The following is a 14438-nucleotide window of genomic DNA, read 5'->3' as shown; positions in this document are numbered from 1 at the left end:
TACATATTCTATTATTACAGGATACATGATGGAAATTACTGAACAACAAAACTTGAAATCTAGGGAAATGAGTTAATGAGTTTATGCTATGATTTTATTTAGAAATTTCAATGTAGGCTACTTACCTTATGAAAGTGTATTGCATACAGTCCATTTCAGCTGTGAGATACCACAGAAATGGAGTGATCTCTGTATCTGGACACTGAAAACTTAGTTTTCAATTCTGTGAAATCATGGTAAATAAACACATTTTCTACTAAAGCCTCTTAAAGGATTAGTTTGCTAAAAAGCATGTATTTTAATTAATATATATATGTTGTGAGATTTCTCTCTGGCAAGCAGTGCGCATGTGTGAGAGGCTATGAGAGAGTAATATACGGTGCAGCTACTGTGAGATCTTTGGGTTAAAAAGTGGTTAATATCATCTTTTGGCTAAATTTACATTTTCTATTGTAAAGATGCACTATTTAGTTTCTGGTATCCTAATTTGATTCATATTTATACTTTATTTTTGGATTGTATTGGGAATTAACTGGTATTGTTATTCTGTTTCATTAAGTTTCAAGAAAGATATAACCGTATTTTGTTTAATGTAATACATTTTTTATTAGAGCTTATTTAGAACAGCAGTGAGTAAATTATCCCTGAGGAAAAGATTTTTGGTGTATGTTCACACACACACACAACAGGGATTCCATCAACTCTTCAACATCAGAGTCCTCAGTGAAAGGGAAGAAAAATAAGAAAAAAAAAAGGGGCGGGGGGCGGATAATGTGATACATTGTTGTCATGACTATATCATTTAAAATGAAAAGTTGACAATGTTCGATTTAAATGAAAAAGTGTTGTAAATCTGTTTGTAAAATAAAAATTATGACGTAAAGGATATAATATTTTGTGTATGTATATTTATTGCACCTATTGTACCCTATAACAACACAGAACAAGGGGGTAAACAAGCACCACTATAAATTACAGCCCGCTGACATTGTACTTACTCTGTAACTACATGAAACAAGGGGGTAACAAGCACCACTTCAATTTACAGCCCACAAATGTTGCACTTACCCTATAACTACATTTCTATCGGGAAGACACGCAGGCTTGAGGGAAGTTTAAGATGACATTTATTTGCTAAATGTAAAACAGAATGTAATGTCTCTCTCTTTGGCGTAGGCCCCGTCCGGCGGTCTGAGGGAGTTGTACCCGGAACCGTCATGTCCTGCCGGAGATAGGAGGCAGAGGCGAGGAGCCTACCCCCGTGCGGGACAGGGCTCAACTGGTGGTGGTGGAGGTTGCCGTGTTAGCACACTGAAACAGCAATGTGATAGATAGTGAGGAGGCTTATAAAGCAATGGCTTACATGCGATTGGCTAGGAATTACCCAGCTAATGATGTGATGATGTACAGCTGCTAGTCTTCCCGCTAGAACTACGCTGCGCTTCCATGGAACAAGGAGATAACAAGTTGGACTTACACTGTAACAATACGGAAATGTTTTTATATTTACACAGTAACTACAGAAAAATGTTTTGCAATAGTTCTAATTTTGCTTGCCTTGTATTCCCTAATTGTCTTGCCTAGATTTAATTTTGCTGGCGTATCTCGCAGCTGAGATGGACTGTATGCAATACACTTTTATAAGGTAAGTAGCCTACTTCGATAATTCTAAATAAAATCATAACAGAAACTCATTAAATCATTTCCTTAGATTTCAAGTTTTGTTGTTCAATAATTTCCATCATGTATTCTGTAATAATAGAATATGTACCCTCTGGTAAAAAAAAATACCTAGGCCTATATATATATATATATATATATATATATATATATATATATATAATATAATACCTATGTATTATTACAAAAGGCAATGTATGTTCTTGCCAAATTGCTCACAAACGTAAGATTGTTGTTTAGCGTAGTAGGTCATACATACCACATAATATATAATATTAGAATAGTTACCCCTTAGTTATAAAATACTTACAGTATAAATTATTTGTAATTTTCCACGTTGTTTAGCATTATAGGTCATACATACCACGTAATATTAGAATAGTTTCCCCTTAGTTATAAAATACTTATAGTATACATAATTTGTCATTTTACATGTTGTTTAGCATTATAGGTCATACATACCAAGTAATATTACAATAGTTTCCCCTTAGTTATAAAACACTTATAGTATAAATAATTTGTAATTTTACATGTTGTTACCCCTTTATTCCCCAAACTTTGCAAATTGTTCCCTTATACCTACACGTAAGTAATTTATAGGTACACTATTATTACAAAAAGGTACGCTGTAAATTCTGTGTACTTGCGCTGTAAATTGCGGGCTGTAATCTAAAGCGTTACCTTTTATTTGTCCTTCTGGAAAATATGTTGCGAAACGTGGGGCTCGGTACAATTTGTCCCATTCACTCTGCTTAAATCACAAAATTAGCACTTGTGTCCAATTCTAATTTTCTTATTCAAAAGAAATCATGCTTGTTTGTTTCTCAGCATCACTTATTCGCTTCCTAAAACGCTGTCCTTTCATCCTTACTCCAGAAGCTTCAGCACAATTCACACATCCATTCGCACCATCAGTGCAGTGACTACCAGAGGAATTTTCAAGATGAATGACTCCGCAATGTGTGATGAAGATATATGCTGGCATCAGTCTAAATGCAACAGCCAGCATTAGATGAAGTTTTGAAGTGTGTCACTTCAAACATAGCATAAAATATGCTATGTTCTTTACCAGCGCAGGAACGCACAGCCCGCAAAATGTCTGGAAAAATAAATTAGAAGCACTGGTTCTAATTAGATGCTGTTTCTTTACCCCAAGTTCCCAAATAAAATAACCACGTCCAAATAGGGCAGAGTGAACAAGGCTATTTTTTTTTTAAGTAGCTTACATCAAGGCATTGTTTATGCCGTTGTTATTTGCGCCATGAAATATTAGGTTGAATGCCAATATTAAAAGGGATTTTTTGTACCTGATGCAAACTAACAAAACAAGAATGTTGACAAAGAAATTATGTCTGATTTCTTTCTCATTTTATGCTGCTCCGCTCTAACATCGCTCTCACTAATATGCGATGGCGAGCTAGGAGCACGGGAATTGAGCGATCACACATGAGCGAATATTTGAGCAGAGCGACAACTCGCTCTACTCCACGCACATGCTTTGGTCATCAATTACTCCTTACATAAATGACAACCACATTCTAAAGGAACTGACTCCGAGGGTCTCTGTTTCATGACAACATACATCAATCACTATGTCAGTGTGTTACTGCATAATAATAAAGCACAACAAAGTCAGAGAAGACAAAGAAAGGACGAACAAAATGCGCTGTTTCATACAGATGCGATTTAAATTTAATGTACGCACAAATGCAAATTTATGTGAAGCAGAATTATCCATTATTTTAGTATATTACCAGTATGAAAGGAGCTTCAGGTTTTCGTGTTTCTCATTTGTGTTGATATCAGACAAACTGAAGACAATCCGTGAAGCTTTCTTGATTGTGTATTGTACGCTTTTTTAAATGTTCATAAACGGCAAAGTTTAAACTCTTGTTTTAGCTCAGCGGTTGATTGACAGGTGAGGGCTGGCACTTCACTGCAGCTGGGATGCATACAGGATGGATTCACATTTATACCTCAAATGTGACTTCAGCTTCACAGTAAATTAACAATAAACTTCAGATTCTCAATAGACTTCAGCTTCACATTAACTTTTCAGATTAATAATAAACTTCAGATTCAGTCTCTCCCACCTGTCTGCTGGCAGTCTGGCTCTTTTATGCCGCTCTCCCCGTGCTCACTGAAATTAGAGACAGGTGTTAGACATAATTTAGCTCAGGTGCAAGCGCCCTTACCGCTCTCTCTCTCCAGATGAACACTTGACCGCGTTTTACACCCCATTTAGATTTGTATTTAGTTCCAGAAACTCGCAGAGACATTTTTAGATCCAGTCATCATTTTAGATCAGAGCTGCTCCCACCAGTTTCAGCTTAATCTCATGTAAATTAAGTGAGAGTGGCAATATTTTTGCAAAATAACATTATGTGGTTCATTACACATATATGCGGTGGTTTCAAGTTCAAATGTTCAATGCGTGGGGCTAAAATAATAGTTAAATGGCTCAGTTCAGGGGAACACAACGTCTCATTCCCTCCATCACAACGTTGACGTTGTGTCGAGTGAAGCGACACTATGGGTCCCTATTCAGTCACGCCATGCGCTGAACCGTGTACATGCGCTGCTGATGCAGGTGTGGGCAGGCAGTTGCATGCCAAAGCAACAGGCTGCATCAGACTGCACATACCCTTCCTCAACGCCCCATAAAATCATCATAAACTTTTTAGGTTCCCGGCATCCCGAAGGGGGGAACAAAGCGACGTGCCAAGCATGGGAGCAGGCAGTGTCAGCTGTGCCTTTTCTCTCTCTATGTTTCTCACATAGAGTTAAAGTGGCTGTTGTAAAGGTATTGGGTGTTGCCCAGCCCACTGCTCTGCAGATGTCTGCTAGATAGGTGCCATTGGCCAGTGCCAACAAGGATGCCACACTTCCCGTCGAGTATGCTCGAACCCCCAAGGGGGCGGGCATGGCCTGGGTGTGATAGGCCAAAGCGATGGCGTCAAAAACCCAGTGGGAAAGCCTCTGTTTGGAGACAGCGTTCCCTTTCCGCTGTCCACCAAAGCAAACAAAGAGCTGCTCAGAACATCTAAAGCTCTGCTCGTGGTCCATGTAGGTACGCAAAGCACGCACCGGACACAGCAACGAAAAGGCTGGGTCTGCCTCCTCCCAGGGCAGCGCTTGTAGATTCACTACCTGGTCCTTGAAGGGGGTCGTAGGAACCTTGGGCATGTAGCCCAGCGGTCTGAGGATGGCATGGGTGTCTGCTGGACGAAACTCCAGGCAAGAGTCGCTGACAGAGAACGCTTACAGGTCCCCAACCCTCTTGATGGAAGTGAGCGCAAGAAGGGTGCCTTCCCCTTCTGTCGCTCTCTCCACGTTGTGTCGGAAAAGCGACACTAGGGGTCTCTCTTGAGCGCCAATATTCACCTCTGACCTATTGAAAAGGGCCAATGAGAGTTGGCAGTCAGTATTTGCATACCCCGCCCCCGCATACGGGTATTTAAGCGGGGCAAATACGGAAGTTTAGTCAGAAAATTTCTTCGGAGCCGATGGTCTGTCTGCAGTTTGCTGCGAGTTACACACCACTCAAATGTTCCTGTTTCCTCTGACGATCTGCATGCTGTTGGATCTTGACGGCGCACAACAGCGGCTTTCTCCTTCAAGCATTGCACGACGTGCATTGTTGCCCATGAGCGCTTCGACAGCACAGACACACACACACATTGTGTATTTAAAAGAGCAATTTCTATTAAGAGTAATTTCTCTAAAAGAGCAAAACACAGCGGCGTTGAACGTCCTTTTCAGGACGCGTCTTTTTCAAGATGCCCTTCCGCCCCTGTGTTGTTCCTGGATGCGGTAGAGTGCTCTCCGCTTCAGACGGCCACAGGCGCTGTCTCGTGTGTTTGGGCCGGGATCACACCGAGGCGGCGTTTGTGGATGGCTCATGTTCTCACTGCGAGAACATGACCATGACCACGTTGCGGTCGCGGCTTGCTTTCAACAGAGAGCAAGCCACCCCAGCTGCACCCCGCATTGCTCCTTCCCACGGAATTGAGGACGATGCGGTTGGCGCTGGGGGCGGCAGTGGGTGCCGTTTCGCCGGGTAGCCCCCCGCGAACCTCCCGTTCCCCGACACACTCGCTGGTCCCCGTCTACGCTCGCGGCGATAGCGCCTCGCCCCACGGCCCAGCTGTCTATCCTCCCGAGCCTGAAGCAGATGAGCTCGCCGCTGCATCGGAGAGTGTGATGTCTGATGCCGAGGACTCCCCTGGACTGCCACCTTTGGGCCAGCAGGCCCAGGCTGAGGCCGACGCTCAGATGTCTGACATGCTTTCCCGGGCCGCCGTGAGCGTGGGGTTGGATTCGAACCCTCCATCCTCCCCACAGCCTTCATGGTTGGATGACTGGTTCCTGGGGGCAGCGCGCCGTTCGCGGCCTCGCATCCCCCCGGTCCCATTTTTCCCGGAGGTGCATGATGAGCTGACGTCTACGTGGAGAGCCCCGCTCTCCACTTGTCTAGGTGCCACCCGCTCCACTCTCACCACCCTCTCACGGCGGAGAGCGCCACAGATACGGGCCGATTCCCCAGGACGATAGGGCAGTTGCGTACCATCTATGCCCCGGTAGCCCTACCTCCTGGTGTGGCTGCCCCGTACTCCCATCCAAGCCCTGTAGGACAACATCCTCGCTCAACGCGAAGGCCTACAGTGCGGCTGGACAAACTGCCTCCGCCCTGCATACGATGGCCCTCCTGCAAGTCCACCAGGCCAAAGCACTCAGAAGCATGCACGGGGGTGGACCTGATCCTGATGTGCTGCAGGAACTGCGCTCAGCGACCGACCTCGCCCTGAGAGCGACGAAGGCCACAGCGCAGGCACTCGGACAGGCGATGGCCACCCTAGTGGTCCAGGAACGCCATCTCTGGCTCAATCTGGTCGAGATGCGTGAGGCTGACAAGAACCGCTTCCTGGACGCACCTGTCTCCCAGATTGGCCTTTTCAGCGACACCGTCGAGGACTTCGCCCAACAGTTCTAAGCGGTGAAGAAGCAGACAGAGGCCATCTCTCACATCTTGCCCCGCCGCACACCTGCCGCTACGGGCCCTGCCCCGTCTGCTCGCCGAGGGCATCCCCCTGCAGCGAAGAAACCAGCTCCTGCTCCGCCCCAACCCGGGCCCAGCTCTCAGCCACAGCGTCGAAGCACCCCGCAGGCGGCGACGCCCCCTGTCTCACGAACCCCCTCTAGGACCCGGAAGGCTCCCAAGCGTTCCTGAGACAGTCGACCCAGAGCCGAAGACGTTAGTTCCGGAGGTGGTATGACTGCTCCATCCCCCGGTGGAGAATCCTTTGTTTTTTCATTTGCCACACCCCCTGACGGGGGCTGTGGTACCCACATTCTCAAAAAAAGAGCTATTTCCTTTGCCTCTGGGTCACCTGGCCCGCAAATGCCGTTCTCACGGCAATGTGCTTTCAGATTACGACAGTCCCGGTACACCGGACGTGGCGATCCCGCCTTCCGCCTGCCCACGACTGTCCCCTGGCCGGCCGGTTCAGACGAGTCCAGAGGACGCCAACATCAGACCTCCTCCTCAGTCACGAACCCGCCCCCTGCCGGGCGAGCGGAGCAAGGTCTATTCTCAGCATCTCAGCCTCAGGCCGCAACGAAGCCGCCCGACGCTGCATTACCTGTTCCGCCCCGCTGCGAGGCCCCGCCGAGTACGTCCAAAATACTCGTCCCTTTGGTGCCCCTAGTGCAGAGCTGGGAAGCATGGCTTTCGCTTCCCAACGCATCACGCTGGCTGCACCGGACCATTCGACTCGGTTGCGCAATTCAGTTTGCCCGGCTCCCGCCCCTCTTCAGGGGCGGCCGCTTTTCCGCAGTATACGGCGAGCATACCAGTTCCCTGCGCACGGAAATCGCGACCCTCTTAGCCAAGGGCGCGGTAAAGCCCGTCCCTCCAACCGAAATGAGGAAGGGTTTCTACAGCCCTTACTTCATTGTACCCAAGAAAGGCGGCGACTTACGACCAATCCTGGACCTGCGAGTTTTCAATCGGGCCTTGTTAAAACTCCCGTTCAAGATGCTCACGAATATTCTGGCTGGTGTTCAGCATTTAGATTGGTTCGCAGCGGTAGACCTGAAGAACGCGTACTTCCACGTCTCAATTCTGCCACGACACCGACCCGTCTGACGGTTCGCGTTCGACGGCCAGGCGTTTCAGTACAAAGTCCTCCCTTCGGCCTGTCTCTGTCCCCTCGCGTCTTCACGAAGGTCGCAGAGGTGGCCCTTGCCCCGCTACGAGTAGCCGGCATCCGCATTCTCAACTACCTCGACGACTGGCTCATCCTAGCACATTCTCGAGAGTTACTATGCGCACACAGAGACCAGGTGCTCCGGCACCTCAGCCGCTTGGGGCTTCAGGTCAACTGGGAAAAGAGCAAGCTCTCTCCGGTTCAGAGCATCTCTTTTCTTGGGTTGGAGTTAGACTCAGTCTCAATGACAGCACGTCTCACGAGCGAGCGTCGGTGCTGGACTGCCTCGCTTCCTTCAAGCCAGGCACAGTAGTCCCTCTAAAACTTTTCCAGAGGCTCCTGGGGCATATGGCATCCTCCGCGGCGGTCGCGCCGCTGGGGTTGATGCATATGAGACCACTCCAGCACTGGCTCCAGGCTCGAGTCCCGAGACAAACATGGCACCACGGCACACATCGGGTAAGGATCACCCCCCCTGCCTCAAAACACTCCGACCCTGGACAGACCTCTGCTTTTTTTGGGCAGGAGTGCCCCTGAAGCAGGTGTCCCGACGCGTTCTGGTCACAACCGACGCCTCCCGGTCCGGGTGGGGTGCCGTGTACAGCGGGCACACAGCAGCGGGCCCTTGGAAAAGGGCCCCGCTGCGTTGGCACATCAATTGCCTGGAGTTGCTGACCATCCTTCTTTCTCTGAGGAAGTTCCTCCCGTTAGTTCGGGACAAACATGTCCTCGTGAGATCGGACAGCACCACGGTGGTGGCGTACATAAATCGCCAAGGCGGCGTACGCTCCCGCCACATGTCACAACTCGCCCGCCGTCTCCTCCTATGGAGGACTCAAGTCGCTGCGTGCCACTCAAATCCCCGGCAAGCTCAACGTCGTAGCGGACGCGCTATCACGACAACGCCTGCCCAGCGGGGAGTGAAGGCTTCACCCCCAGTCGGTCCAGCTGATTTGGGAATGGTTTGGCAAGGCCCAGGTAGACCTGTTTGCCTCCCAGGAAACCTCCCACTGCCCGCTCTGGTACGCCCTAACAGAGGCTCCCCTCGGGACAGACGCGCTGGCACACAGCTGGCCCTCGGGGCTGCGCAAGTACGCATTTCCCCCAGTGAGCCTTCTTGCACCGGTGCTGTGCAAGGTCAGGGAGGACGAGGAGCAAGTCACGTTAGTGGCCCCCTACTGGCCCACTCGGACTTGGTTTTCGGAACTCAGGCTTCTCTCGACAGCTCCTCCCTGGCGAATTCCCCTGAGAAAGGACCTCCTCTCTCAGGGACGGGGCACGCTCTGGCACCCGCGCCCAGACCTCTGGAACCTTCACGTCTGGTCCCTGAACGGGATGCGGAAGAGCTAGCCGGCTTACCGGCGACCGTTGTGAATACAATCAACCAAGCCAGAGCCCCCTCTACCAGGCACCTTTACGCCCTAAAGTGGCGTTTGTTCGCAGATTGGTGTTCTTCCCGAATTGAAGACCCGCAGAGATGTGCGATCGGGTCAGTGCTCCTGTTCCTACAGGAGAGGCTGGACAGGAGGCTGTCCCCGTCCACCCTCCAGGTGTATGTTGCCGCAATTGCCGCCCAGCACGATCCTGTAGACGGCAAGTCTTTGGGTAAGCACGACCTGATCCTCAGGTTCCTGAGAGGCGCCCGGAGGTTGAATCCCTCCCGGCCAGGCCTAGTTCCCTCCTGGGATCTCTCGGTAGTCTTGGCAGGACTCCAGAGACCTCCCTTCGAGCCGCTTGAATCAATTGGACTCAGGGCCCTCTCTCTTAAGACGGTCCTGCTGATCGCGCTCGCCTCTATCAAGAGGGTCGGGGACCTGCAAGCGTTCTCTGTCAACGACACTTGCCTGGAGTTCGTTCCGGCAGATACGTCTGTGATCCTAAGACCGCGACAGGGCTATGTGCCCAAGGTTCCTACCACACCCTTCTGAGATCAGGTAGTGAACCTGCAAGCGCTGCCCCGGGAGGAGGCAGACCCAGCCCTTTCATTGCTATGTCCAGTGCGCGCCCTGCGTATTTACCTGGACCGCACACAGAGCACCAGACGCTCTGAGCAGCTCTTTGTCTGCTTTGGGGGACGGCAGAAAGGGAATGCCGTCTCCAAACAGAGGCTCGCCCACTGGGTTGTCGACGCCATCACACTGGCTTATCACACCCAGGCCGACCCCTACCCTTGCGGGGCCGAGCTCACTCAACAAGGGGTGTTGCGTCCTGATGGGCACTGGCCAAGGGCACCTCCTTAGCAGACATCTGTAGAGCCGCGGATTGGGCAACACCCAACACCTTCGCGAGGTTTTACAACCTCCGCGTTGAGTCGGTTGCGTCTCGTGTTTTGTCAGGTCCGAGCCCATAGAACTCGGTAACACGTAGACCGACCGGCTGGGTGGATCGCTTGCGCCCAGCGCCCTTTTCCTGACGTCAAGGTAAAGTAGTGCGCCTTCTTCCCAGGGCGCCACACTCCAAGTCGGGACCCTGGTCGATTCCTCCCCAGCTCTCCGGGTCCGCGGTTCAGTGGAGGAACTCGCCGATCCAAGACACTGCGGGTACCCTGATGGCTACCCTGTACTGGTATAGGTGCTCTGCAGGTAAGGCCTCCTGCTCGGACTCCCCCTGTGTGTAATTCTACGGTTCTGTCCCCTTACAAGCGGACCCCCGTGTCTCCCTTAGGCAGTTACAGCTGCCCCGGTCGCCATGCTGTAGCAACTCCCCCCTTTCGAGGCTGGATCTACCACCGCACCATACTTTCCACATGAGTCCTAAGACGGCCATGTGACGTGTCTACCACTTTTCCTCCCCAAGAAAAAGGGCAGGTGTGGTCTCCGCAGGGTCTGGGTAAGACCCCCTTCCCTATATGGGGGCCCCGTAAGGGCCCCGGGCGTGATTGCTCTATGCGAGAAACATAGAGAGAAAAGAGGCCCAGCCAGGCTGGCCCGTTCCCATGTTGGCAAACATCGCCTTGTTCCCCTCCCAGGGTAACTAGAAGGATTCTGATGTTCTTATGGGGCATTGGGGAAGGGTACGTGCAGCCAGGTACAGACGATGCGCGGCACTGGATAAAATCCCTGCCCGCCTCTGTATCGGCGGTTCACGTACACGGTTCAGCGCATGGCAAGATTGGAATGGGTCCCCTAGTGTCGCTTCTCCGACACAACGTGGAGAGAGCGACAGAAGGGGAATGTTTGGTTATGTATGTAACCTCCGTTCCCCGAGGGAGGGAACGACACGTTGTGTCTTTCCTCCGCCATGTCGCTGAACCGAGCCACTGTTGTGGCCGGACCATTTTCGGCTCCTCAGAAAAATCCTGACTAAACTTCCGTATTTGCCCCGCTTAAATACCCGTATGCGGGGGCGGGGTATGCAAATACTGACTGCCAACTCTCATTGGCCCTTTTCAATAGGTCAGAGGTGAATATCGCCGCTCAAGAGAGACCCCTAGTGTCGCTTCTCCGACACAACGTGTCGTTCCCTCCCTCGGGGAACGGAGGTTACATACGTAACCAAACGTTCTTCAAGGAGAGGGCTTTGAGCTCGACTGATTCTAGCGGCTCGAAGGGGTGTCTCTGAAGGCCTGAAAGGACCATTGAGAGATCCCATGAGGGGAACAGGCATGGCCTGGGAGGGTCCCAGAACGTCAATCTGCACATCTTATCATGTGGCTTGTTGAGCACGATACCGCAGAGACAGCGACTGTGGAGGCTTCAAGCTATTCTCCGCGGCATCCACACACAACGCACCACGTGCCCCGCTGAGAGCGAGAACCACATTATAGCGACCACAAGGAGGTTACCTACCTATGTGATTCTACCATCTACCGCCTTGTCTGCACAAACGCCACACACAGTTTTACCAGTTGTCAGGTCCCATGTCGTGTGAAATTGTTTTGTTTATTTTTTATTACATTGGATACATACCCGTCTTTATTTTTTTGTCATGCCAGCCACCTCAGTAGTCAATGTTAAACAGTAGTCTCTGTAGTAACATTCAAGTGTATTGGTTGACTGATGAGTGTGCCTGTGTATGTGCATATGTGTGTGTGTGTGTGTGTGTGTGTGTGTGTGTGTGTTTCTTTAAACACAGTGAAACAACTCTGGCTATGTCTACGACTTCAGAGGCTAATACAGCTGCATGCAGACAGAGATGTGTTCATTAATTTCTGCTTTTTTTTCATTGCATCACAAAAGGCATGGACACGAGCCGAGTCCGAGTAAAAATGCATCCAGGTCGAGACAAATCCAAGTCCATTCAAATTGGACTTGTGACGAGTCCGAGTCTATACTGGAGTACCTCAACTCTACCTTAAGGGATCCGGGCTGGTCAGAATAGCTTCTTAGCTTCCGATTTTGGCTCCAGATCTACTCAGAGCAAGAGCAATTCAGCATTCGACAGGCTACATACTCACCACTCCACTCAAAACAGGAATTGCTTCACTGGTAGCTGTCCAATCAATAAATTCAGGCAAAACAACGACTGTAGTGTCAGACGCTGCTTATGAGTCCCTTTTAGATCTCACACCTCCATTGCAATTTCATTTAATTCTCATAGCACAAGTACACAATGGCAGATTTTATCCTTTTGCCAACACTGCACACAACTTTGTCCCACTATATCTGTTACACCTTAATGTGTCATTATAGTGTCAGGTTAGGGATTGGTGGCGGATCCTTAAAGTGACGGCACATTTTCACACCACCACAATATACTCTGTATGTATGTATATATATATATATATATATATATATATATATATATATATATATATATATATATATATATATATATATATATAGTTTGAAATTATATACAGATTTTGCTCTTATGGAAAACATTTGTACTTTTATTCACCAAAGTAGTATTCAACTGATCACAATGTATAGTCAGGACATTAATAATGTGAAACATTACTATTACAATTTGAACAAATAAATAAATAAATACTTCAAAGAGTTCTCACCAAAAAATCCTTTGCAGATCCTTGGCATTCTAGCTGTCAGTTTGTGCAGATAATAGGGTGACATTTCACCCCACACTTCCTCTAGCATTTGCAATAGATGTGGATGTCTTGTCAGGCACTTCTCACGCACCTTACAGTCTAGCTGATCCCACAAAAGCTCAATGGGGTTAAGATCCATAACACAGTTTTCTATTTATCTGTTGTCCAATGTCTGTGTATTATTGCCCACTCTAACCTTTTCCTTTTGTTTTTCTGTTTCAAAAGTGGCTTTTTCTTTGCAATTCTTCTGATAAGGCCTGCACCCCTGAGTCTTCTCTTTACTGCTGTACATGAAGCTGGTGTTGAGCGGGTAGTTCTGACATCAGAGGACATGTGAGGTGTCTATTTCACAAACTACTCTGATGACTCTGATGTACTTATCCTCTTATTTAGTTGTATCTGGGCATTCCACATCTCTTTCAGTCCTTGTTAGATACAGTTGTCCTTTGTCTTTGAAGACTGTAGTGTACACCTTTGTATGAAAGAGTGAGCTTTCAGCAGTCTCTGTGTTCACGAGCATATTTCTGAAACATGTCACAAAAATGAACTGAAACTCCGCGAATACTTATAACACAAACATGAAACATATGTCTAAGGAAAGCTTAAAATGTCTACTTTTAAATAAAAGAATTCAAATAAAAAAAAAATATTCTCCTGCAATGTAATCTGTATGAAACAAAGCGATGTACAGTTTTTACTGGGTCAGCGAATTATCTCTAATGTGATCCCACCCACCAGCAGAGCGCGGCATTCATACGCTAATGTGCTGAGGCGATCAATGTAAATGGTAAATGCCCCCGACAGCGAGGTTTGATGTAAACAATTCATTCAATTTACTGCACATTTGTAATGACACACAGGTAAGTAAACTCCTGGATAATAAGGAAGAGTTAACATTTTTCTCAGAAGAAGAGCGGGACTCCGATGTACGTTTGTATTTTGAAGAGAGACTTGATCCAGCCGAGGATACAATTTCGGACAAGTAAGTCATTTAGTTTTCTTTAGTTGACATGCTATTTTATATAAACATGTACATATTTTACTAGTGGGACTGTTTCCAGACTTGCCAGCCAGGATTCAGAGTATTTACATTTGAAATATGACTCCTAATAAGCAAGTTTTAGTTACATTTAAATGCTGTTTCAGCTAAAGTGTGTATTTAAATTGTACGCTGTATGGTATAAATATGATATGTAATATGATGTAAAATTATATGAATGTTTAGAATATATTTTATCTAGTGTTTATGCTGCCTCATCAATGCTTGTGCTTGCAAATATCTGTCCAGGTGTAAATGAGTAAAATGCACTTTAAACATTAGAAAATCAGCATATTTAATGGTTTCTGAAGTATCATGTGACACTGAAGACTGCAGTAATGATACTGAAAATTCAGCTTTGATCACAAATTGCATTTTACAATATATTCAAATAAAAAACTGTTCTTTTAAATTGTAATATGAGTTCACAGAATGTTTTTATTGTATTTTGGATCAAATAAATGCAGTGAGCAAAAGAGACTTCTTCTAAAACTTTTATATGGTAGTGTAGGTATAAAATTAA

Source organism: Xyrauchen texanus, chromosome 32 (genome assembly GCF_025860055.1).
Source record: "Xyrauchen texanus isolate HMW12.3.18 chromosome 32, RBS_HiC_50CHRs, whole genome shotgun sequence".
NCBI lineage: Eukaryota > Metazoa > Chordata > Actinopteri > Cypriniformes > Catostomidae > Xyrauchen > Xyrauchen texanus.
The sequence above is the reverse complement of the archived record's forward strand: the minus strand, read 5'-3'. Positions refer to the sequence as shown.